This window comes from Melospiza georgiana, chromosome 15 (assembly GCF_028018845.1).
Source record: "Melospiza georgiana isolate bMelGeo1 chromosome 15, bMelGeo1.pri, whole genome shotgun sequence".
Classification (NCBI taxonomy): Eukaryota; Metazoa; Chordata; class Aves; order Passeriformes; family Passerellidae; genus Melospiza; species Melospiza georgiana.
Window position 1 is genome coordinate 13,528,115 of NC_080444.1, and position 25,948 is coordinate 13,554,062.

At 40.2% G+C, this 25,948-nt stretch overlaps 1 protein-coding gene across 14 annotated transcripts in view; it reads left to right on the forward strand.

Annotated features, from left to right (window-relative positions):
* Positions 1-25,948, forward strand: part of TENM2 (teneurin transmembrane protein 2) — a 617,488-nt gene that overhangs the window by 225,537 nt on the left and 366,003 nt on the right. The gene's annotated exons all lie outside the window — the stretch shown is intronic.

Sequence of the window (25,948 nt, forward strand, 5' to 3'; positions counted from 1 at the left end):
TATATACTATATATATATATATATATATATATACACTATATATATATATACTATTTTCTCTCTATATATGGCATATATAAATTACACATATATAAATTCTCTCCATACAGGCATATATAAACTGTGCTTATATACATTTATGTGTATAGTGTACCTATGTATATATACCGTTTTATTTATATATATATATACATATATGTATGAGAGTTTATGGAGTATATAGTACATATAGATAGTGTATAGACTGGCCATGCAATCACAAATAAATTCTGTAAAAGCTGATTTTCCTCAGATCACAAGATAAGAGAAGGGAGAAACTCAAAGTTGAGGAAAATACCCTACTCGAGATCCCATACCCTTTCCAATACCAAGCCATACTGGTCAATAACAGATTGATATTGGGAACATCTAGCTGGGTGAAGGTTTCCTCCATAGATTTGGCTGCATGTGGGTCTTTTGCATCAGAATGTTTCACTTTACATTCTTAAATGGGATCATGTGTGTAATGATAGGAGTGAACAAAATGGGGCTTGCTTCAGCAGAGTCAGTGCCAAAAATTGGCTGCTTTAAATTGGAACTCCCAACCTGAGGAAAAGCACCCAGGTGAGGAGAGCCTGGCAGGGAGGAATGCAGGGAGGAAATTGTACATTCCCAGGGACATGGAGGAATACTGGAAATTGTACATTCCCTGGACATAGAGGGATGCTGGAAATTGTTCATTTCCATTGACATGGAGGCATGCTAGAAATTGTACATTCCCATTGACAGGGAAACTTTGGCCATTCTGAGGGTCCAGGAGTGGGGAAGAGCCTTCAAAGCACAGAGTCCATGTGGAGAAATAACCAGTGTGAGTGTGATGTGGGGAGAACCCAAACCTGAGACCCTCTCTGTCTGCATCAGCACTCTGAATTTTAGTGTACTTAATGACTTTGGGCCTGAATGGCTGTATTTGGGATACAATTGGCACCTAACTATTTGAGCAGTTCTAAAGGTCTGGCAACATTGAGACAGCTTGAAATGGTAAGAAGGGTTTCTTTGTAAAGACAGAGACAGACTTGGAAGTAATTTATGTGTTTGTTTAATGGAAAAAACAAAGCATTTTTAACAGCTAGTGAATTACTGCCTTGTTTAGAAGCACAATTGTTTTTTACATCCTCTGCCTGGGTATGGCAGCAGCTTCTCCCAATGATATTTATATGTTAATAAAATAGTGAAAGAATAAAACAAAGACAAGGGTGCATTTTTAACCTATATTGCTTGTATTAGATCCTGCTTACAGACAGTTAATGGGTTTTTTTCCCTCTCTCCAGCTTTATACATTGAAAAATAGTTTCAGGAATAATAAGAAAGCTTCCTAAAATTTGTTTTCAGTAAGTTATGTTCACCTTTTAAAAAAATAGTCTGTAATTTGTTAATCTCCTTTCCCTGCCAAACTGGTTGTCTTATTCAACAATAAATTGAATACAAATCTTCCCCCAGGCAGAGAGACAGAATACCAACCCCTGAAAGTCTGGCAGCTTAATTGACATTTGGTGGTAGCCTAAGGCACAAGTTAATTTCTACCCTGTTTATATGTACACATATACTTTTCATAAAGCATGCAGGCAGCACTGCAGATAAATTAAGAGTAATTCATATTGTAGTTCCCAGGTACACACTTGTTGAACTGACATGAAACCATTTCATTTTATGAGGGAAGGTGTTCCTCACAATTAAGCAAATCTGTCAGCCTTGCAGGAACAGTGTGTTTCCAGGCAGCTGTGTGAGGTTTGCAGAACACTATTTTTATTCAATTGCCGTCGAGTGAATACAGCAATCCTGAGAAATGAAGCTGAGGGTTTCAGACCTTATTCCCAGAAGATGTCCCACCTACCTGAATGCTGCTGTTCATGACTAAGAAATACCAGACAGGCTCTTGGGGCAAGAAAAAACTTTATTCATAAAAGAAGTTCTATTTATGCCTTACTCAGGTAAGTGCTAGGAGAGCTTCCTTAAAAACGCATAATCCACACTCAGGTAAGAATAGCAATGCCAGGGCATTCAAAGGTTAATGGAGGATTTATTCAAAGTATTCTAACTACATTTTTAATTGTGATCTACCTCCTTTGCCTATGTAAACTGAAGTCAGGGAATGAAGTCTAAGCTCCAGTAGTAAAAGCTTTGCAAAGCAATTGTTTTGTTCAGTTCCAGCTGTGGAGTTGGTCCATTTCAATTCCTGTACCAGTCCTTCATCCTGTTGTGATGAAAGTTCTGGTTTGTAAGGCTAATCCACTGGAGCTGTTTGATTATACCTATCAGTGCTATAGGCAGAGAAAATGTTTGTGAAACTACTAATGTAAAGTGCAGTATTGAAATAGATGTGCACAGCTACAAAAACAGTATCAGTCACCCTGAGAGGGTTGGGTTTTTTTCAGTCAGTAAGACTCTGTGTGCTTCTGAGTATGAGCACAATGGAAGGAAAAAATATATTTTTTTCAAGTACTATAGCGTACATACCACTGAAAATCCCATTCCTAAGTGACAAGCAAGCAATAGCTTTGAATTGCTCTAGTTCTTTGAGTGAAGTTATTCTTTTCTTTCACAATACATATTGCTTTATTTTGAAAAAGTTCTATGTGGGAAAACTGTTTTGATGATACAAGTCATCAGCTACAGTAAGATTCTTTAGTAAAGAATTCATGGGGTTTGGACATTTTTTAACTATTCAGGGATGACAAGAGGCAGGTATGGCAGGAACCCTGTAGGAGCAGCACTTTTACTCAGACACAGGCACAAAGCTGGAAATCTGCTTGATGATCAGAGCTGCAAAAGTAGCAAATAAATTTCTAGAGACTTGCTGCAGGCAGAGTCACAGGACATGGGGATGTACTCAAAGCACATTTGGCAGCAGTGGGATTTGAGAGTCTCCTGCTGAGGGAGGGCAGTGGGACCAGGTGTTGTTCCCACACATCATCGGGATCTCGGGGGTGAAGTGGCAACTGCATCATTCCAGCAACTCACTGAAAGTTCTCCTTTAGTTCTCACTCTCTGTAACACTCCTACTCTGATTGTGATAGTATTCATCAGCATACCTTTGATTAGCCTTGCTCAAAGATGCAAAGGAAAAGAGCTCTGTGAAGTGGCAGCTGATGAAAGAGAAGCCGGGCAGTTGCCGAGCACGGCTGTGACACCAGCTGTGTCCCCAGCTCTCGGGGTGTCCAGCCTTTTTCTCCATTCCAGTACAAAGAGCAGGGTGGCACACAGAGGTTATCCTCTGAGCTGGGCTGTCAGCGGGGCTCAGTGCCTCCTCACTGGTGCTGATCCCCATGGAAGGTTGTAGGAGTGTCGGCAGGTAGGACAGGGACGGACAGAGATGAGAGATCTGCAGCCAGGTCAGGACCTTGGGGTTTATTGCAAAGTGCCTGGGGGCAGGGCCCTGCTGGGAGCTGCCAAACACAGCTCAGAGCAGGCTGAGAGAGGATGAGAGGGTGAGAGAGTAAAAGGGGTAAGAGCATAAAAAGGTAAGAGAGTGAGGTTCCCATTACAATACAATAAATCTACTTCTGTGTTGAATATTCTAATTCTCACAAACCAGTCTAGTACAAATCCCACAGCATTTACATACAGCTTATAAGAATTATTGCATTACCACACTGTGTTACATTTTAAACCCTAAAACCTCCTCTTTGGGCCCCTTCTGCCAAGCTGTAGGGTCTGCTCTGACCCTTGGGCCTATCTGCAAGCAGAGGGTGTTGTTCCATCAAAAGAGCATCACCTTCAGCCAGCCACACCATTGTTTTCCAGTTGTTCAGTTACTAAGGTATCTCAAAGCTTGCTTTCATTTCAATCTCGTTTATAGTTTATATTCTCAAAATCTTTTGCCAGGCAATCATATTTATAAGGCTTTCCCGTTTCATCTTCCCCAAGAGAAGGTGCAGCAGTGCCTGTTGGGCACTGAGAGCTGCCCACAGGTGAGCCACAAAACCCTCTGTGCTCTGCTGCTAAAATTAGGTCTGTGGATAATTTATTACCTACTTGTCTCTTGAATAAATTACACATACAAATCAAGGCAGAAAAACTATAACAAGTGTTTCTTTTGGCTCTGGCAAACAGGCATGTGTGAATCTCTTATCAAATATCTCACAGACTGTTCTATTTAGCAACTCCTGGTTGTGAACAAGTGATTCATTCTTGTAGCTCTTGTCTTTTTAGTACAAACATTAAATATTCTTTCACTTCCATGACAATTTAGAAATTTTCTATTATATTTGGCATGTCAAAGCCAACCATGATTTATAAAAAACATATCAGAATTTAGTTTCAATGAAACTGTAGCTGTGGTTAAAAAATCACAGTTATTTTGCTTTCATTTAGTGTATTTTGCAAATTTCCCATGTATCTTTAACATAAAGATCTTACATTATGTTGTAAGTATGATATGTGTTTACTAAGGCATTTTCTCCAGTTTCCCCAGTTTTCCTCTCAAAGAATTTTGAGGTTGTTTTTGTGGTGTTTCTTTTGTCTTACAAATATTCCTGTAGGTTTCTTAAATGTCAATAATGGAACCAAATGAAAATAAAATGTAAATAAAGGAACCAAATGAAATGAACTTTGGAAATTGCCAAGGTAATGAATGCCCCATTGATTTTGTATTAAGCTACACATGTACTTTTTACAATACTGCATTAATCAATAGATTTTTTGCTTAATTTAACTTTTCTAAAATCTTTTTTCTCATAGATATTCATGTGCTGTCCTTGGGTTTGCTTTAAGTCCTTGGTGCTGCACTAGGTCTGTCATCCTAAGGATGAGAAGCACACTGGGAACGCCTGAAATTCTAAAAGTAGATACAAGATCTCTTTCTGTGATGAAAACTTAAAGCAGTTTTATTTTTTGGAAGATATTTAAAATTGTTTAATTTAAAGTTTGGGGTTTTTTCCTTGAATTTGGGTAGCCTTTGGCCAGTTCAGGTGTGTGGGCTCCTTTCCAGGTGTGCCAGGCTGCTGGTGTTCCCTTGGCATGGGCACTCCAAAGCTCTCAGCAGAGCTCCTGCAAATGCTCCAGGTGCTAATTAACCCTCCCACTCACTCATTTTGGTGCCAAGATGATTTTTTGCCTTTTCTTTACCTTTTATGTAACTTTTATCTATCCTCAGTATTCTTAGCATGCATACTTGTAATCCCTTAAGTCTGATAACATAACCCTAATATCTTGTTAGGCCAGGAGACCAAACATCCTAAAGGCCTCATAGTAGGAGGCCAAAAAACCCTCCACTATCTTGGGAAAGCAAGGTTCCCTTTAGAACATATCCTGCGAACTGGAGATTTGGCCCATCCAGGGAGGAATTCCTCCAAAGGGAGAGTAACACACCATTCATCCAGGCCTCCCATCGGGGCACCCTTGGAGATGCTAATTTAGCATCTCTAATGCTAATTAGCACCCTTAGAGATGTTAATTTGTAAGGTCTGTAAGTTGTACACGCCATCCATTGTGGGTGTGCATTGTGGCAATTCCACCTTGCTGAAGTGGGTGCCATAAAGGTCCTAATTAAAATACTGAGGTAAAAACCCCTTTTCCCTTAACCATTGCCTGTCTCTCCATTTTTGAAGACCAGGAAAAGGCATCAGTTTCAGTCCAAAATGTCAAAAATCACAGGGAACTTTCAAAAAACCCACCCCTTAGGAATAATGGGCTGGGATTCTTGCTGTGGTGAATACACAAAGTTAATGGTTGGTTTCCACCAGTGATTGTACTGGTAATGGAGCAGAGCAAAAACCCCTCAGTTTATACAGCTGGAGCAAATCACCTTAGTTTAACAATGCTAATGTTCCTGAAGCATCTCATGCCATCTCTTTTTTTGGTTTTTTGGTGAGTGGGAGAGAAGTGCATTTTATTTTGAGTTTTTAATTTCAATATATCTATTTTATAGTATAGCTTAATTCACAAATAGAGGAGTAGATAGTACATGATAAATAATTGCAATTATTCAAAGTAAATATTTTTAGGAAAAATTGTAATATCTTTGGGAAAATATGTTAGGTTTCAATCTATGCAGAAAACATGAGATTTAAACATTCTATCATAAATCATGCTTAAAAGGAATTTAATGCATTAATTATCTACACTATCCTTTTGTCAGTACCACCTATATTCAAAGGGAAATATTGTAATTACATAGCCAGTACATCATTCTTTTATAACATATTCTCAATTACAGTGAATTTTTACCATTTCCTTTCAGACTTACTAGCAGTTGGTAAAGATTCCCTAATTTGCTACATAGTAAATGTGCTATATAACATCCTCTCCCTATTGGAATTTCATAAGAGGAAAAAAACCAAAAGTGGAAAAAAAAAAAAAAAAAGAAAAGGTTTTTATAATGAAGAGGTTTCTATTCACTCTGCTGCTGGAGTGGGGGAGACTAGCAGTCTAAAAAAATCCAATTATGTGTAATTTGTGTTATTGCTAATGTAACTGTTATGAGTAGGATTTGAAGCTGAAGCCATGCAGAATGCTACAGTAAAATACAGCTAATATATTTCTGGGAGAAAAGTATTCCGACAGTTTAAACTGTGCTGACGTTTATAATCATAAAGTTTCTAATAAAAAAGGGTTCAGTGGGATAAAATTTCCTGAGCAGGAGTTTGTATAATATTTAGAAGTAGGGATTTGTCTGCTGAGGAATTGGTGAAGCTTCTTCTACAGTGTGGTTGTACTTCTCAAATTCATAGTAATCCACAAGTGTGGAACCAGCTAGGATTTTAATAAGGCACATAATACCTGGATTAACATTACTAGATTCCTCAAGCAATGCATTTTCAAAAACAAATCAAAGGTACCCATCTGGTAAAACTTCTAGTCAATGTAACAATGGCTGTGATCTGTCAGTCTGAATCTTGGTGTGTTATTTTTCTTTTTTTTTTTTCTTTTTCATGTTGATTTCAAGATTATGTAGATTTAGGTAGCCAATGTTCTCCTTTCTTCTTGTAAGGATGGTTTCTTTTTTAACATGGGTAGCTGGGGTATCAGTCCTGTCCCTAAAAATTTCCTATCCCAAATCTTGATTGAGTTGTTCCCTGTCAGCAGTGCTCTAGGTGCTTTGTCCTCCTTTGGGACACACAGCTTTACAAAATACTAGTGCAAAAAGCTACCATCAAATTTGTGCAGTTTCAGGGTTGAGAAATCAAACAGCCCAGTGTTGGGGAGATCTAAGCTAACAGATCCAGCCTTTCACAGAGGCACAACATGTCTTGTGTTTCTATTTGAGGTGTTTCTCAAGTGTCAACATTTAAGATACTTGAAACATTTATTTTGCTTCCTTCTTAATGCTACAGTAAGCATGAAAACTTTGTAATGTTTGCCTTAACTGCTGAGGCTGGTCAAAGGAGGCACAAGCAAGCCCTGTCCTTTGATTTCAGTGTTATGTTTCTGATTTGAGACTTATATATATTATATTTAGGCCAAGGGTTATGCACAGTTTTCACAGAAATATGCTGAGGCAGTTATCCTGAATCATTTTAAGGGATGATATCAGTTTCATGCCTGTACCATTTCTATCAGGCATCATAATGAAGAATGAAAAAGTTTAAGCAAGGTAAAACTCGAAATTATGCAGCTTTTTCCCCCTAAAATTCTGTTTGCTCACTTTTTCCTCCTAAATAAAGTGAAAACTCCCACTGAGCAATCCTGACTGCAGAATGCTTTCTCCGTCTCAGGGAGCTCTTGAGGCAGGAGGCACGAGGCCTCAAACATTGGCACACTCACTGTATGTAGGTAGCTTTATATAAACCAGATTGAAAATACACTTTTAAGCCTCACAACTTCTGTTCAAGCTCTTCATAATCTGTCAGCATTAATGCCATTTTCTCTTTGGATTGGGCTAGGATTCTGTTGAACGTGTTGCCCAAATGAGTCGGGGGAAATCTCTGTCCCTGCAGGCACCTGGTGCAGCCCTGGGCAGGTCAGGGCTGACCCCAGCAGCTCTTGGAGGTTATCTCTGGAGTGGTCCTGCAGTCCTCTTATCTCAGCCCAGTCAGTGGAAAAGGAAGTAAATGGAGGATTAAGTATCAACAATAAAATAAATCAGAACCCAAATCAACTGGAGGTATTTCCAATCTTTTACAGTACTCTTATGTTAATTAATTGTTGTGTACCTGGTGAGATCTTCCCTGTTCTATCAGCTTAAGCTTGAAGTTGTTCCTTTTCTAGTGTTTCTCTGTCATCCTGATGAACAAAATTTTTATGTGAAATTGGTGACCTCTGCTTTTCTACTAACCTTTATTTCTTTAGTTCAGATTTTTGTTGTACTTTGATTGTACTTTGCACATACTTTCATTGGTCTGTACTTTTCTTTTTCTGTTATGCCATAGGGTTTTCTGAATGAATAATACTGCTTTGCAATTCCTAGTCATGTTTCTTAATTTTACCTTTTAAAAGAAGTCTATTCCATCACACACGACTAGCAACACTGGGTTTTTGTGAAGACTGTGCTGGGGAATCTCTCAACATCCTGAAGTGTCTTCTCCCTCTTTGGGCTCTGCAAGGTTTCAGAGGCAAAGAAAATAGATTTGCACAGGACTTAAACCTGTGCTTCCTATTGAGACAACTTCATTTCCTTTACTAAGAAAAATCAATGAAACAAATTTCAATATGGAGTAAGATCCCCCTTCACAAACAGCTGGTGGGGTTTTTTTTTGATTGTTGGAGTTTTCTTTAGTTCTGAGCTCACTGATATATTACAGCTGTTGCAACCATCCCACAAGCTTTTCCAGTCCCTCTGGCCTGTCCAGGGTGATGCTTTTGAAGATGAATTCTGATTCCCCAGAAGGAATCAAGAGGACCCATCTCACAGCCATGCCTTTGTTACTAAATTTCCTTGAACTTTTGCCACTCTGGCCCTTTGGGAGGTGCCTGGTGTGGGCTGGCATTGAGAGGCTCTGGGAGCAGTTTTTCTGGGATCTCTTACCTGCATTCTGCAGTTCTTGTTCACATTTAATCACAAACTCTGTGATACTGACATGGTGTGCTGGATGGTGTTACTTACCACGTCTTGGTGTGAAATGAATCCATTACAAATCACTTAAGTGTATAGACCATGTAATTTGTTTTCTATTCTTGTTATCAGTTCAGGGAAAAAAAAGGACTCAGGCAAAAATGTCACAGAAAATGGGTTGTTGTTAATGACATTGCTGTCTGGTTATGGGAACTGGGAAAATGATACTGGTGAATTTACTTCAATGCCTTGTGTCCAGGGTCTGGGATGATGTGTGCATGACAGGTACATCAGGAATGGAGCTCTGGTTTCTAGCCTTTCTTCATGAGTTACTCTGTTCTTATGGGTTGTATCTGAGAAAAAAACCCCTAAAATATGGACAAGCAGGAGTGGTAATGGGAGCAAGGAGAAAGTGAAGAACAGAAAAGGAAAGGATTTAGAAGATTGGCAGAGAAAATATCATTCTGAACAGGCGCAGAATAGAGCAGGAGATAAGGCAGAAAGGAACGTGGTCGTGAGGCTGTTGAAGGAAGGATTTATCTCACCAAAAGCAATACAGTTTGTCACACTCTGCATTTGCTAAAGCTCATTCAGTATTCGTGATGATATATGGAAATAATAGTAGAGGGAAGAGGAACACTTAGAGTGTGAGACTTTTCCTTTCAGCTGTGTTTATTTAAATGAATGGGAAACCCTGCCATGTGGTAGACTTCTCAGATGAGCTTCTTACAAATTACTTAGTACTCCATAACTTAGTACTGATGCAGTAATTCTTTCTCTAAAAGCAATTATTTGTATGTATGGAAGTGTCAGCAGCCTGTGATGTATTACAGGCAAGTGCAGTGTGCTGCTAATAGAAGTTAGTCTGCCAAATTAGCGAGGCAGAGCACCATGAGAACTGGTGTGACCTATTTCTGCATTTCTTATGGGAATTCAGAGGAATCGTTGTAAGAGAATCTTAGACCCCAGATTGCTTTCATAATCAACTCCCCAGCAGTGGGATATAGAAGATACCAGCTCACATGGGAAGAGAACAATAAACAGGATTTGTGTGTGTCACTTGTAACTGTAGCTGTCGGGAATATTCTTTCTGATTTCATTTCTGCTTCTCATTTTCAAGAGATTAGGTTGTTGTTAATATGTTGACAGCTACTGCTTTATTTATTTTACTCTAGTATTTATCCTACAAATTTCATCTCCCCTTCATTGTCTGTGTTGTCTAGAGTGAAAACTGTATTTTATGAGAGGCCTTTTTTGTGTAATGCATTTCTGTATGGATTTCAGCCATATGACTGAAAAAGTACCTGCTTATGTAGTCTAATAGAAACTTTCACAGATGGGAGCCAAGGTAATAATAAGGTAATAACTGAATGTACTGCTACTGCTGTAGCTTTTTAAGGTGTTGTCTTCAGTTGCAAAATATGAATAAAGTACAATACTACTAGAGGTTTACAGATTTTAAAAAGCAAAGCCAAGTATATCACAAGGCCAGGTGGAATCGTGCAGCAAGATTATCTCTTGCTTTTTTATTCTGCAATGTTTCAAGGACTTTTATTTTTCCCCCTTTTCCTGTTGCTGGCTTCAGAGCAGTGAATGCTGTAGGTGGAGGTCTGGTGCACCTCTCTGACAACTTTTGTGTGTTCCTGATGCTTGATGGTGGTAAAGAAATGAATCAGGATAGGGAAAATTCTTTGGGATTATTATGGGGTGAAAATACATTTGAAAAACATTTTAAGCATCTCTTAATTAATTGAGAACTCAAAAATAGCTGGAGAAAATGCCTTCCAATCTCCACATGATTAAATAATCCTTAATGAGAAGTAGGTCCTTCGTTAGACACTGTGTCTGGCTAATTGAAGAAATCATTTCTGAATACACTCCAGAGCACAGGAATGAGTGAGCGTGGCCTATACATGAAGATGTTTGCCTTTTACTGGTATTTACAAGTTGCTAAATGAATCCTATTTAACTGGCTCTGCACAGCCAAAATAGTGTTGTGGTAATTGTACTCTATAACTTGAGGGGGTTATTCTGCTTCAATGTAAAATTGTAAAGTTCAATGTATTTTTTGATTTTATTCTGTGCAGATCATTTTTGCTATGAGTAATTCATCTGACTACTTAGATATGTAGAATCTTAATACTACACAACATTGATTTTCCTTTTTGTTCTATTTCCTGGAGATGAAGCTTGTCTTAAAGCCGTAAGATGAAAACTCATGTGCGTTCTGAAGGATAAAGTATTTCTTTAGCCTGGCAGTGAGCAGAAGGGCTCCAATACAGCACAGGATTGGAAATCCTGAAGTTAGACAAATCTGGGAAACACCCCCAAGCACAATCTCTGGTTGAAATTGAGATTTATTTTTCCATGTCCGTGCTTTTGATCGGAAGGAATTGCCTGTGGGTTTCCTTTCTCCCTTGGTTGTTTTGTTTAACTGAATTCCTTATTTCTCCCCAGGATTGTGTAGGTTGGAGCAGACAGTATGGGGCTGAGTGTGATTTGGTCATTTCTGTGTTCATGTCACTGTGGTTCCCCCAGTAACCAAAACCCTGCAGCTGGTGGGGAGACAATGGCTGGGCAGAAATCCTGAGAAGTCACAAACTGGAGAGAATGTTTTGAACATGAGTGTGTCCCTTTGCCTGTCATTTGACCAGAAGTTTCCACTGGGAAAAGTCCTTGATCTGGTACAAAAATGAGAGGTTGAAGAGGAGAAGCAGTCATTTTCATTTGTGAGGGCTGAGATGATCACTGAGAGTTAGAGAGTTATAGAGTACAATCACCAAGACCATTGCAGGTACTGGATTCAGAATATTTGCACTAGTAATTAATAAGATGTATTGGAAAAACCATCACAGAGGCTAAGAAAAATTCATAAGCACCACAGGCTGTCTGGTATTTCCCTTTTGGAAAAGGATGCAGGGGTGAGTTTGAGAGTTTAATATCATACAAGCAGAAGTTAAACCAAGATTGTTATTGAAATAGAATATAATTACCCTGTTGCAACAATGCTGGAGTGTAGCCTTACGAAAAGCAAAATACTGTAACACAAACAACACGAGAGAAAAGCAAAGCCTTGCATATCCAGGAAAAAGCAGTGCCCGTGTTTGTCAGGCAGGGAAATTGGGCAGCAGAGCTGTTTTACTTTCCTTCATTAAATTGGTGCTTGGCTGCATGTGCAGGGAAGAGAAGAGCACTGGGCAGCATCACCTGCAAGGAGCTGCCTTCCCTTGCCTGGAGGGGAATTAGCTCCTGCTGTTAATTACCTGTTCATGTGCAAAGGTTCTTCCTGGAAGGGGGAATTGTCAGGCCAGTGGGACTTTGGTGCTTCCATTTCTCATGCAGCAGGAGAAAGCCCCTTTGGAGCAGCTGGAAAGGCAGCCAGAGGAGGGAGTTTGCCTCACTGAAGGGATGGCTGAGATTCTGATGGGGCATTTTCTGCAGCCAATTGTCAGTTCTGGCTGGCTCCTTTCCTGCCCTCATGACCTCCTAACCTTCCCTTGCTCTCTTAAATCTGCTATTTTTCAGGGTTTCCTCCTTTGGTTTTTCATGTCCCTCTTGCATGAACTGGTGCTCTTGCTCAGAGCAGATCGGAGCAGAGCGTGGCCGCCAGGACTGTATCCTGTCCCTCCTGCTCTCGTGTCCCCTGCTGTTGCCAGCAGGGCTGTGGTGGGCATGAGGAGCCTGGTACAGGCAGGTACAGGGCTGTTTGTTGTGGTTGTGCTGCTCTTTGGTTTCATTTTCTGTACATACAGGTGCTGGGTGCTTCTCTAAGGTGAGCATCCTCTAGCAAAGGGGCAGCAGGTGGTTCTGTGCCTCTCCTTTCAAGGAAATCTCTCCTTTTTACAGTGACTGGGCTCTAGTATTGCTTGGTGCTAAGAAAATACTCTGATGAACATGTATAGCAATTGAAACAACCATTAATGTACTAATTATCTGGTGTTTTTATTGACATGCACAGCAGAACCGTGCCTGTAGCTCCTCTCACCTTCACACCCCAACAGATTTCTGTTACCATTTTTCCAGTCCAGCTCTCATACACAGGGAAGTGTGAAGTACAAGCAGTGCTTTGTGAGAGTGTTGAAAAGGTTTTCCTTTAGGGATCCCAGAATAATAGGGGCACTCAGTGTTTCTCAGTCCTCATTTGAATGTAGTTTTTGCAAATGTTTCATTTTAAAAAGTTCTTTCTGATCTGTGGAAATAAACGTAGATACTCTGTCCAGGTTCTTCTGGTACTGGTTGCTGAGATTGCTTCAAAGTATGCAAACCTGATATTTTGCATGAACTGAGGATTGCAGGAAGTATGAACCAACCAGCTGTAATTTCATAATAAGGCTGCTTTCTATTCTGAAGTGTTTTGGCAAACACTAATTTAGTTGGGAAAATAAATAAATAAACAAAAAATAATCAAGCAACTGATTTCCTGATATCAAAATTGCTTCCTATAACAAGAGTCAAGGATTCTCTTGAATACAAGGGACTTTAACGATGTCTGGCTTGGTATTAAGATAAGTGTTTATATTCAAATGCAGAAAGAAGAGTTGCTCTTAAAGCTGCCGGTTTAATGGTTTCGTCTAATTGAATTCTTGTTTAATTCTTAGGATGAAGAAGTGATTGGCTTAGGTTAATTCAGAAATCGTGCAAAAGTTACTCTTTGAAACCATTTTAGGATTTTATTTTCACATTGCTAATTAGCATTTTGAACACTATACATGCTCTCGATTCTAAATGAACTAAAAAAATTAATGCCGAGTTAAATTTGCTTAAGTTTGGGCTGCACCTGTTTAATCATTCAGTCAGAAGATGTACATGGGTTTTACTGCATTTAAAATCACTACTTAATTATTAATACTATTAAAATGCTATTAAAACCTAGCGAGTTGCTAGCAGCCCTTTCAAAAAGTATTATTGGATCTTAAAAAATATGGGGTTGAGTAAAAGAAGTCAGGATTGCATTCTGTTCACTTCATTTCAGTGCAGTGAAGCCTGATACTGGTTTCAGGTGGCAACATTGCTGCCCATGCCTGTAGAATTTTCTAATGCTATGAGATGATGACTGGTGATAAAGTTTCTAGTACAGTACCAAGAGCAAGGAAAGGACAGTAAGATGGTGACTTATAATTACATGTATAAATTAAACTCTTTGCTAGAGTCCTGTGATTGAAACTCATTACTCTAACTTTATTGTTTGTTGTGAGTGTAAACTACAACCCAATTAAATTAGAAAGGGTGGTTTGATGGATACTCACAATCTGTGGGCTTTTGGAAGGGGAAAAAACCTTGTCAAACAGTTCAAGATGGTCTTGTTGGCTGTGCTTTCTAGTCTCTAACCCAAACAAGTTAATGGATTGAACTCTGCAGCAGGAAAAAAAATAATTGTGTTACATGGGATGGGATGTACTGAAGCCTTCAAGGAGCACTGTCTCATTTTTTCTGTCTGCATGGAATTCTGCTGTGTGTTCTCTTATGAGTGGGTATGACCTTCTTAGAGGATCACAGAAAATGAGTCATTTGGGATGTCCCCAAACTTCACAATCAGCAGTATCAGGTCATTCTGTGGCACAGGAGCATGAAGTTCTTACCCAGTATCTTCTACCTGGTTGGACTGGCCATGCCTTTCTTAGATTTTTATCTTTTTCATTTGTTTGTTGTGGGGGTTTTTTTGGGATTTTTGGTTTGTTTTTTTGGGTTTGTTTTTTTTTTTTTTTTTTGGTTGGTTGGTTTGTTGGTTTTTTTGGTTCTTCTTTTTGGTTTTTTTTGGTCTGTGGCTTTTTAATGGTAACTGCTACAGAGTGATGCTGGCTTTGTTCTCAGCATGTTAATTACAACATTACTAAACAGATTCCCCTGGGTGGCTCCAGGGCCATATTAGACCTTGTGAGGTCCCTGTTTGTACCACGGATAGGCAGGTCCTGGGCTCTGTAGATACAACATGGGGTTTCACGAGTCATTTCTTTGGAAAGATGCAAGATATTGTCCAAGCCTTGTACCAGAAGTATTATGGGACACTGACATGGGCAGAGTGAGCTCCTGCCCTTCTTTCTCAAACCTGTGCTTGTGCTGACACTGAACTGGTGCCTCATCAGTCTCAGTCATTAAAGTTGGTGGGAAGTCACTTGGAAAAAGTTAGCTCATCCCTTCACTAAATGCATTTCTAGTCTCCTGGACTGGAGACTAATACCAATCCTTATGGTTAGAAAGGTATTTGAAGTCCAGATTTCCGTCTTGTTAGAGAAAAGCATTTCTAAAAGTGGCTGCACTCAGTGATCAATCAGTTCATATCAGTTCAATCAGACCTTTGCTAACAAGGTCCTCCTTAGGGTATGGTGACCATATTTGACCTTGATCTTTGTGTCAACTCAAAATATTCATCAAAAGAAGTTGAAGAAGGTTTCTCTAGTTTTAGCCTGACAACAATAATTGAAAAATGTAATTTGTCACTCTCCTGAGTAACTTTGATACACCAACCATGTGTTCTATACGTAAGTTTTATTTGTAGTAGTTTGAATGCTGCATTAATTTTCTTGTGAAAGACACAGTTGAGAAATAACGAACCCCAAATACTTCTATAATTGCAAAGTACTGCTGTGGCATAGATTTATCTATTACTGGGGTCCATCTTCTGCAGCATGGCCTTATCCATGGGCCACAGTGCCTCCAGGGAAGGACTTGCTGCTCCACAGCCAGGGATGCTTTGGGCTGGACCTGCCCTGCTCTGGGCTTGGCCATGGCCACAGGCAGGCAGGGTGCCCCAGTCCCGCCTGGACTCACCCTCTGCTCACTGTCCCTTGGACAGGAGTTCTAGAGCAGCTCCAGCCTCTCCAGCACAGGTGCCCTGGCCTCCTTCCAGCCCAGGTGTGTGGCCATTGCTGTTATCAAACCGTTCCCAGGCACAGCAGTGAGAGCAAAACACAGCCACTAACAAGCACTGGACTCCAGCAGCCAGGCAGGAGAGCCCCATGGCAGGCACAGGAGCTGCTGATTAATAGCCAGGCTGCAATGACAGCCACAAATTCCACCTGGCACATCCCAATCAAATCTGTCATTATCTCGAATCCTTTGAGCGCCACATCGAGCACCAAAACCGACTGTCATAGTTTAACCCCAATTAAAAACTGGACCTCACACAGCTCTCTGCTCACCGGTGGGATGGGGGAGAGGATGGGAAGGGTAAAAGAGAGAAAACTTGTGGTTTGAGATAAAAGCAGTTTCAGAGCAAAAGCAAAACCTGAGTGGAAGCAAAGGAAAACAAGGAATTCATCCACCACTTCCTATGGGCAGGCAAGGAACTCATTCACCACTTCTCCAGGAGAGCAGAGCCTCACAACACACTGGTGCCTTGAGAAGACAAACACCATCACTGTAAACATCCCCACTTCCTTCTTTGAGAAAGATTTATACCCTGAGCATGATCCCATCCAGTGTGGGGTCTCCCTGTGGTCACTCAGGTCAGCTGTCCCTGCTGTGTCCCCTCCCAGCTCCATGGGCACCTCCAGGCTCCTCATTGCTGGGCTGGGGTGAGGAGCAGGAAAGGCCTTGGCTCTGTGTGAGCCCTGCCCAGCAGAAAGGAAAACATCCCTGTGCTAGCAAACCATTTCCAGCACAATCCAAAACACAGCCCATACCATACTTAGAGAAAATGAGCTCTACACCAGCCAAAACTAGCACAGTAATTTATGAAAAGTGTTGCATTTTATTGCTTCTTTCCAGTCTGTAAACTTTCAAACAACTTCATTTATTTTTCTTCTAATCATGAACATCTCTGCTCAATTCCATAATGTATATCCATTTAAGTAGTTTTTTAAAATATGCATTTATCCCAAGCTTATGGATGGGTTTACAAAGATGATCTTCCTCATATTCTAAACAGTCTCTGTTTCCCATTGCATATTTTAAGGAATTAAATTCTCCTATATGGATTTGTTTATTTTAAGGTACCTTTGGATATGTATTATAAAGAAATGGTTCCTAGAAATGACAACAGAATTTATAGCATCTAGTAACTCTAAACAGCTCAATATTGCAATTGTGCATCCAAGAAACCTGAGAAATAAACTAATATTTTAAATACCAGGCCTGTTTATGGCATTGCAGGAATGATGGCAATCATTGCAGCTAAATACAGTAATAGAGCCTGTCATGGCTTTAAGGCAGCTGCAGCACAAGTGATGGCCCTAAGTGCGTGATGATACTTTTGGAAAGAAAGCACCATGTTTCTGTTTGGGTTGGAAGGTTTTCTGACTGATGCTAATGTAGAAAGGAAAGGACTGTGACAAACAACAGAGGCCCTTACCCTGAGAGCATTTGCATTCCTCAGCCAGCGTGGTGAGCTCCACAAGGGCACTCACATACAAGTCTTATTTGCAGCAGGGTTGCCAGATGCTTTCATGATCAGCCATTTGCCATCCATTTCATTCAAACATCTCCCCAGACCCTCTGCAGTGCCCTGTGCACGCTGAGCTGCTGCTCAGGGAGCTCAGTGGGTCCATCTCCCTCCCTGAGGGTCCCCTGGTCCCAAAGGATTCTCCTGCCACACGTCCCTGAGGGTGTCTAGGAGGGGTCTCAGTGCAGTGGTCAGCCTGCACTGCCCAGTGCTAACCCTGGGGAACAGCAGCTCTCCTTACATGGTCCATGGCCTTTGGGATAGAATTCCCTTGGCAGCTGCCCCCTTGTCTCTTTTGTCCTGGCATAAGGTTGGTGTGTGGCCTGTGTGTGGTTTCTAAACCCACTACAGAAGAGCCTGACTGTTCTCAGTCTGTATGAGCCAGGCAGGATTAGATGAGCAGCGAGTTTAGGTTAGTCCTGCATCTTCAGCTGTGAAAATAAGAGGCAGGAAACATATGACGCTTCAGAGGAAAAAAAACAATATGAACCTCTGAAATCCTGCCTTCCACTGAGAGAAGGCAGACCTCATCTTTTTTAAACAATTTGAAAGTATTTTAATACTTATTTAATATGTATCTCTTTGAGTTTGTTCTCCTGTGTTACTTTTCTGAGTTTTCTAGGGCTGAGAAATTGTCCCTTTGATGGAAGTAGAGGACATTAGTATAGGCTTTACAGGCCTTGTGGAGCTTCTGTAACCCAAGTGAGAACTTGAAGTTGTTGCTAAATACACAACATGCACTAATTAATGTACTGTAAAGTCAGTTACTCTCAATTGACATTTTTCCAGGAGAGAAAATAGAAGGTAGAGAGGTTTTGCTTGGTGTTAGCTGTATACAGCTGTTTGTGCTGCTGTACACCTGCAATCACAGCCAAGCCCTATCTTCACCCAGTGCAGTGTTGAATCTCTTTCTTTACATTCTTGCTGTGTAACTTTTATTAGTCTTTTGTGCGCACTTCTTCTTTAGAGAGCTGGAAAATAATGAAGTTGCTCTGATTTTGTTGCTGTGTGAGTGCTCTATCTAATCATGAAGCTGCTTCATCTTAATCTCTATTCTAAAGGGCCTTTTCTTTATAGCAACTACCCAAGGAAGATCTACATGCAATCTCTATTGGAAGCTTGCACATCATTCCATTGCTTCATGAAGAATTTATTAATTTTATAAAGTATGTCTAAGCAATGCATCAGTAATTTATGAAGCTTCCATCATCATTTTTGCAGACTGAGGGCATGTGGGAAATACCATTTGTGCCACTGGAATGATGCTCAGAAAACAAAAATGAATACATCCACCAGGCTGTGTTACAGCTGTTTCCTACTGCACCATTTTGGCTGCACTTCAAATATGGAAATCCTCTGGATGATTTGTTCTTGTGAATGTAATATCTGCACAAAATGAGAGGGGTGGTTTTTACATCTTGTTGTATGTATTTAAGGGTAAACTTTGGTGGACTATTTAGTGCAGTAGTAACTGGAGTGGGGAACTTTATATGCTTGCTAGTCTGTTGGCATTCTTGCACCAATGTCAATCTGCTACCTCTGCCTGTTTTTCCAAGTCACTGAAAGCCACACAAAGTGCCCTTCATGGCCAGGTGAGGCTGTGCTGGGGCTCTCTGTGGTCCAAGGGGAGATTTATGGGGTCCCTGTATCCCAGCCAGGCTGTACAGCTCCCACCTGGACCCCTGAGACACAGCACAAAGTTATTTTGTGTGGATAAAGAAAAAACAATACAGTTCTGATATCAGTTGTAAATTCACCTCTCTGGCCTGGGGCAGACTGGTTTTTACAAGGTCAGCATCTGATAAATTTGTGATTGGAAAGAAGGTGCCATTTGTTCCATTTTCAGTGAGCAAAGGAAGAAAAGCTAAAGATCCTCTTGAGACAATTAAACATTTCTCATTAGTTAGTTGCCTGGATTAAGTCTTTGAAGGAATTGATTTATAGACATGCTCATTCACTGGTATTGCCTAGCAATCAACTTGAAAAAAGAAAAGAAAAATGTATATGGTCCTTTTTTTCTCTGGTTCTTCTTTTATGTGCTATGGAAAACATTAAGATTATTTCCTTGAAGATCTGAGCATTCTGGACGTAATTGGGGAATTGGTAGGGTGTAAACTGTTAAACCTCATGCATTTTAATTTTAAAGGGCCATTGCACTACTATTGTCATTTAAATATTTCAAAAATTTTGTTTCCAAACCTGAACTTTCAGTTCCTGATTATTTGGTGTTTACTACACAAAGGCTGTAACTTATGTGCAATAATTAGAAGGTTGATTGTTCTCCAACTGAAAATTTAGGCACTTGCTTTTCATTTACTGACATTTCTTTGGCAACGCTGTCAAACTCCTACCTACTCTCTGTAGGCAAGTGATAAAAATGCAATGTTTACAATAGAGGTATTTTAAAATGCAACTTAAATGGTACCTATAGCAAACTAACACAAAAACTTCAGTGTTTACATGCACTGAGCCCAGGCTTCACTCCTGGAAACTTGTGTTGCTGAAGTCAGTAAGAACACATTCAACACATTTTCCATGAAGCTGGGAAAGGGCTTCCTTTCCTTTATTTCACCTTGACTCTGAAAAAACAGAAACTTGGAAGAAGTTGTTGTTAGAGCAGGTTTCATTTGATCACGAGACTAAAAAAAAGTATGCATGAAAGCCATCTGTTGATAATTGAAAGAGTAATATCTGTTCCTAACACTTCAGCTGGATTATACTAATAGAAATTTGAGAGAACAGGCAGGTAGGTGAAACAGGTTTAGAAGCAGGGATATTTATCCAACTAAAGCAAGCTTGTAAAATACCAATTTTTATAATTCATTTTTTATGTATTGAAATACAAATCCCAGTGAAAATAGAGGCCATGCTAGAAAGATGTCTTTGAAGCTTCTTTTATTTTCATCAAAATAAGATATAGTTCTAATGGATAATGTTTTCTGGCTGAATGTGTGTAAAAACATGCCTTGAAAATGTCCAGTATCTGCAGGAATATCCATACAGGAAGCAAAATACCCACTCAAGCTATTCTTTAATATCTTTTTAGAACATATGTTTTGCACTAGGTTGTAAAGAGCTGACAAGTATCCACTTGGTATAGAAATCCCTAATTATACATTAAAAAGCTTAATAAAAGAAAAATTCTGAAAGTGCTTGGAGATGATCTTGTGTTCATGGCTGAATGAATATCCTTGGCACCAGTGATCTCCAGTTCACTGAAAGGGGAAATCAGGAATGCTAAATAATTAGCTAAAGGTGCTCTGCAGATTATAGATTGAATGCTTGTGATACAGATGTACCCACTGCCTGTGTTGTATTGTTAATGAGCATTGCAAATAAGTCATATAAATCATATTTTTAGCTCAGAAAGTGTGTGCAGGTCACAGGTTTTCTGCATCATGAATTATTTTGATTGTGATTGGAAGAGGTGGGTGTGTAGAATAATTTAGATGTATTCATCCTGAGGTACTCTGGTTTTTCCAGTTTCTTATGGTTGTGGGGTTTTTTCTTCTAAAGAAAGACCAGGGTGTATGGCCAAGGAAAATGAAACTAGTCACCTTTCCCACCACCTACATGTATGCTTTAAGCTGTAATAATAGAGGCGTTTTCTGTGTGGGCTGCACTTCACTGTAAGTCAGGGTAGCTCCATTATATTTGTACTTTCTAAGGCATTGGTGCACACATTTTAGTTTAGATCCTTTCTCTGGTTGTAGGGATGCAAACTGGAATTTCAACACGCTTGCTCTTTCAATTGCTTGTTCCCTTCTTTTAATGCAATTTTTGAACTTCCTGATTTTCTTAATTAGGCTTTGCCAAGTTCGATATAACTGTTAAAGTTTTAATAGCAGAGAGAAAAGTAAAAATGCACAGGGAACATTCCTAAAGTTTTTATAATATTATCTAAATATGGAGAAATTTAACTTTACATAGTTCTAAAAATCCAGAACCTAAAAACTCTGACAGAAAATAACATGAAGTATACAGTTTCAAGGTTAAAGGCTTAATGAAAGGATTAGAGTACTCCTAGGGGTATTTTGTAGGCACCTGTCCTATGTTTATGAGTTCTGCTATTGAGAAATGCACTCCAGGTTTACCCCTGCTAGGGAATATTTTGTGTTGAAGCTGATGCTTTCATTTATATACCCACAGGATTTATATTCCCACGTACATACAAATATATCACACACACATTCTTTTATGTGTTCATGTGTCCACATGAGCATCAGAAGATCACAGTTTCCCCCACAAATAATGTGACTGCATTTTTCAAGGAGCTTTTGACACTTTGGGTTTCAAACCTGGCATTCTGGATTTTTACATCTCCCAGGTCCCTTGAGGACCCCAGCCAGCCAAGCCTGGCTTGTCAGTCTGGCTTTCCCAAGGATGTCTCTTATTCAGATTTTCTGGAAGTTCTCACCTGGCCTTTTCACACGTTTTCTGGAGTTCCCTCATTGTTGGGCCATTTTACCTTCTCTCCTTCAAGAAAATAATTAAAACCTTGTTCCACTCCACTGAAAACTAGTAGAGCCCAGTTGATCGGGCTGTTCTGCATTATTATTCAAGATTGTAGATCCTCCTTCTGTGTTAGAAGTCATGTATTGTCAGAAGATGTTGCCTATTGGTTTTACAATGGATTTATGAAGAAAGACCGATGCTCTGTATGTTATTATGATTCTTATACCTGATATTTCTAAGGTAGCCTTGCAGAAAGGAATAGCTCCTTCCCTTTGCTAATGCTCTGTCATTCCTCATCAGATCCCAATGCCAGAAACCCAAATGGATGTTGCTTCTGAGGCTGAGCTAAAGAAATCCTCTGTGTAGAAGTAATTTTCTATGCTCACTTTTTGGAGTTTAAAAAGTAAACAGCATATGTCCAAAAGTGTGTGGGAGGCGAAAAATGCATACGCTGAACAACTTGTGTGCTTGACAAAGCATGGAGCAGCTAGCTGCAGAACACAGTGCTGCTCCTGCTAGCATGTGCTTGGCAGGAAGGGAATAACCTCAGTAGAGGGTGGGAATCATCAGCAGTCCAATGGAATTATTCTGAAATAGTTAACTCACATAAAGCAAATGTCATTATTTTTTTTCCCCAAAATATTGTTTCTGTATATTTTGCACATGGGTTTGTGTCTGATGCAGTCCTTCTACTAAAGATCCACTCCTGTATTTAGATTCAGTCTTAACTTGATGCTCACAGATACCAAAACAAATGCTGTCTCAAAACCAGGTATGTGTGCAAGTGCACATTTGTGCTGGGTATAGAGATGAGATATTTTTTCCCCTCACCTTTGGTTTAATCATGTGAGGAAAACTGCAGAGCAATTGGTGTGGTGTCAGTTTGGGAGACCACTTTCCCTCCTTTTTATTCCCCCCACACCTCCAGATATTCTCCTGTTAGTAATGTCCAGTTTTAGTTTTAAGTCAGCAATTTTATTATCAGTCAGAGAAAGCTCTTCTGAAATATGGGGCTTGCAAGAATTATTTTCTTTTTATTTCAAAACTACTTTATTCCTAAATACCAATTACAGGATGTCTTTTTTTATTACCTTTTGAGGCTGTGGGAGAGGCTCTGTGCTGGTGCCATGAAAGGAGTGGTTTGGGTGGGTCAGTGCTGTGCTAAGGACGCTTCCAGCTCCTGTTTTGGGAAGGTCTGAGCACAGTCAGCCTGCCCACACAGAGGCTCTGTGCCGTCTGCGCTCACACCGGAGGAGACGGAGATGGGGCTGCCTTAGGTGCTCAGCGGAGATTTTCTGCTGTAGTTACTGCGCTGTCAGGCTGGCCCTTCGCACAGCCGAGCGCATCATTAAGAAATTTGCATCTTTTAGCAGCAGGAGTGGGACAGATCAAAGGCAGGAATGATGAATGCCCCTTTGAACCAGGCAGCCCCACCCCTGAGGGTTTGTCCGGAGCTTCTCCTCCTCTCCCGCAGACCTCGGGCACCGGTGTCTTACAAAACCTGACTTAATGACTTGCTGCACCGCATTCACTTGCTGTACATTAATGAGGATTTTTTAGTTGTGTTCCTGCTTTTTGTCTCTTTTAAGACTACTTTCAGTGTTTTAGCATCATGTTCAAAAGGCTAGTCAGATTTGTGTGCTCGCAGCCTCATTAAAATTCTGTTCTGCACATCCTCTGACTCACACTTTATAATCTATCAGAACACCTGTTTTCTTTACAATGGCCACAAGGCAGCTCAAAACACTGTGGTATTTAGCATTTAATAATGAGCACAAGATATGTATTTTTTGACACTTAAAATTTCCTTTAGAAAAGTGTATGGAAAAAACTGTGGTTTGAATGAATTATCTGACTTTTCTCATCCTCCCTCCCTTCCTCCCCATATTTCCTTATTTGAATTTTGACAAAACTCAGTAATTCTGTGACAAATGGAAAACTCCTGCATGACATAAGGCAGTGGTCATGAGGAACTGTGGTGGAATCTATGGAGCAATCTCTTTCCCTACATTATTAGCAGTTTTTAAATTTCTTAGGGCAGGAAGTGATTGAGATTTGTATCTACATTTAAATAAGAGCCCTTCACAAGCAGCACATTGTAACTCTACCCCTATGAGGATGCTTAGAAGCTTAAGTATATTGTTAACATCTGTCTCTTTATCATTCCATTACTTAAATCAATAGTGGGCATTGCAGACAATTTTTCTTTTAGTTACAGGCTTTTGGAATTGTAGTATTTTGCTTAATATCAGCCATTTGATACAGAAGCCGTTTGAGGGCTCAGCATGGGGTGAAAAATGTGATCTCAAAGGGCAAAAGCCTGTCACTGTTACGTAAGTGAAGAATCATTTCCCAGTGGATATGAAATTCTCTATCTTTAGTGCTCTAATAGAGGACATACTGCAAGTTGATTATTGTAATCCTACAGTGTTATCTCATCAGTGAGTGGATTAAGGGAGTTCTTTCTGCTGAGGGGTCAGAATAAACATTTTCATTTACTCCCTGCTGTGTCACAGACAAATAGAGGTGTTATCTAAGAATGTTTTGCCACACATGGTAAACATAAGTACAGTAATGTATCAGTGATTCTTCTTCCAGCTTTCCACTGTCATATGGAATAGAATGGATGCTGACAGTGAAGTCAAGAAATGGTCACTAGAAGGGGCACATGTATTATCATCCCTAATGTAGAAGGTTGTATTCCTCTCCAATAAATTATCTCACCTTGGTTTGGGCTAGTAAAGTTTCAGGTGTGGGATGCTGAATGTCATTTTTAGCAGGAAAGTGAGTTCACTGCCTTAGCTGGTCCAAATATCAAGGGTGCTGTAAAGTATTTTAAAGGAGTGAGTTAAAAAGATAGGGAAATGAATGTGCAGGTGGAGGAGATGAGTATCACAGGCAGCTTTAACATCCTGCCTGTTGGAGAACAAAGTTTCCAAGGAATCTCATGCTTAAGAAGGCATTATGCATAAGTTGTTTATCCTGTATACTCTTCCAGGGAATTTTCATAAAACACCATAAGGAGCAGTGATTTTTCTTTTCCTGATAAACATTGTTCTTTCTGAAAACTGCTGCTCCCAGGATGAAACCCCCTTCTCTGAATGAAATGATCACAGGGTACATTTTCTGTGGAGGAGCTGCTCTTGGTAAGCCAGCAGCCAAATTGTGTGTGGCATCGGAGCAGTGGGAAGATCAAGGGTGGCAACAAAAGCAAAGGGAGAACCAGTATCACATGAAAGGACAAGACCTGGAGGTGCCTAATGCAGAGGGTTCCTGAGCCTTGCAAAGCAGGTCTCAGCTTAGCTCTGGTCTGAATCACTGAGCAGCTACTGCGGGGATTTCATAAATGGAGGAACCCCTCTCTGAAATGGCTATGGACTTGTTAGCTTTCAGTGATTCTCAGAATGGATTTCTTCCCTATATGGCTTATATATCTGAAAGATATTTTAAAAATAAATGGGTAATTTTCATGGACAATACATAGAGAAAAAAGGCAACAGAACACAAAATTGCTGGGGAGTAGTGCCAAGATTCCATAACCTGCAGAGTGTATACCTTTATTTCTTCAAACAGTGCAAAATAGAGGATGGATGTCTTGATACATAGTGAATAAAGTACACAAAGGCAACTGAGCTCAAAATTGTGTCTCTGTAGAGGAAGAAATCTTGAGCAAATTCTCTTCTTTGTGGAAGGAACAGGATCATGACCTTTCCCTCCTAAGGTGCCTGTTGAACCCCATCAGCTCCCTTCCCTGCCAGCAGAGGTCTGCAGGATGATCAATTCCAGCAAGGCTGGTGCAAGACCTCCCTGCTCAGCTCCCACCCCTCCTCTCCCTCCTGCCTCCTGTGATCCTGGAGTTGAGCAGGTGAAATTGCACAGGTGGAGTTTCCACATCCGTTTATAAACGACACAGTTTGGGGTTTCTTTGTCTTTGTTTGGTTGGTTGGGGTTTTTTGGTTTTTTTTTTTGGAGGGGGCATTTTGTTTGCTTTTTTTTTCATTTGTTTTGGGTTTTTTTTTTCAGACTGGAGCAGCTCCCCTAAGTCAGCTCCTCAGCCCCTGTGTTTGCAGTTGTGTTTGAGCAGGGGAGAGCTGGCAGGCCTGGCAGGGATGAGTGGGTACGAGAGGAGGAGGGCAGGATCT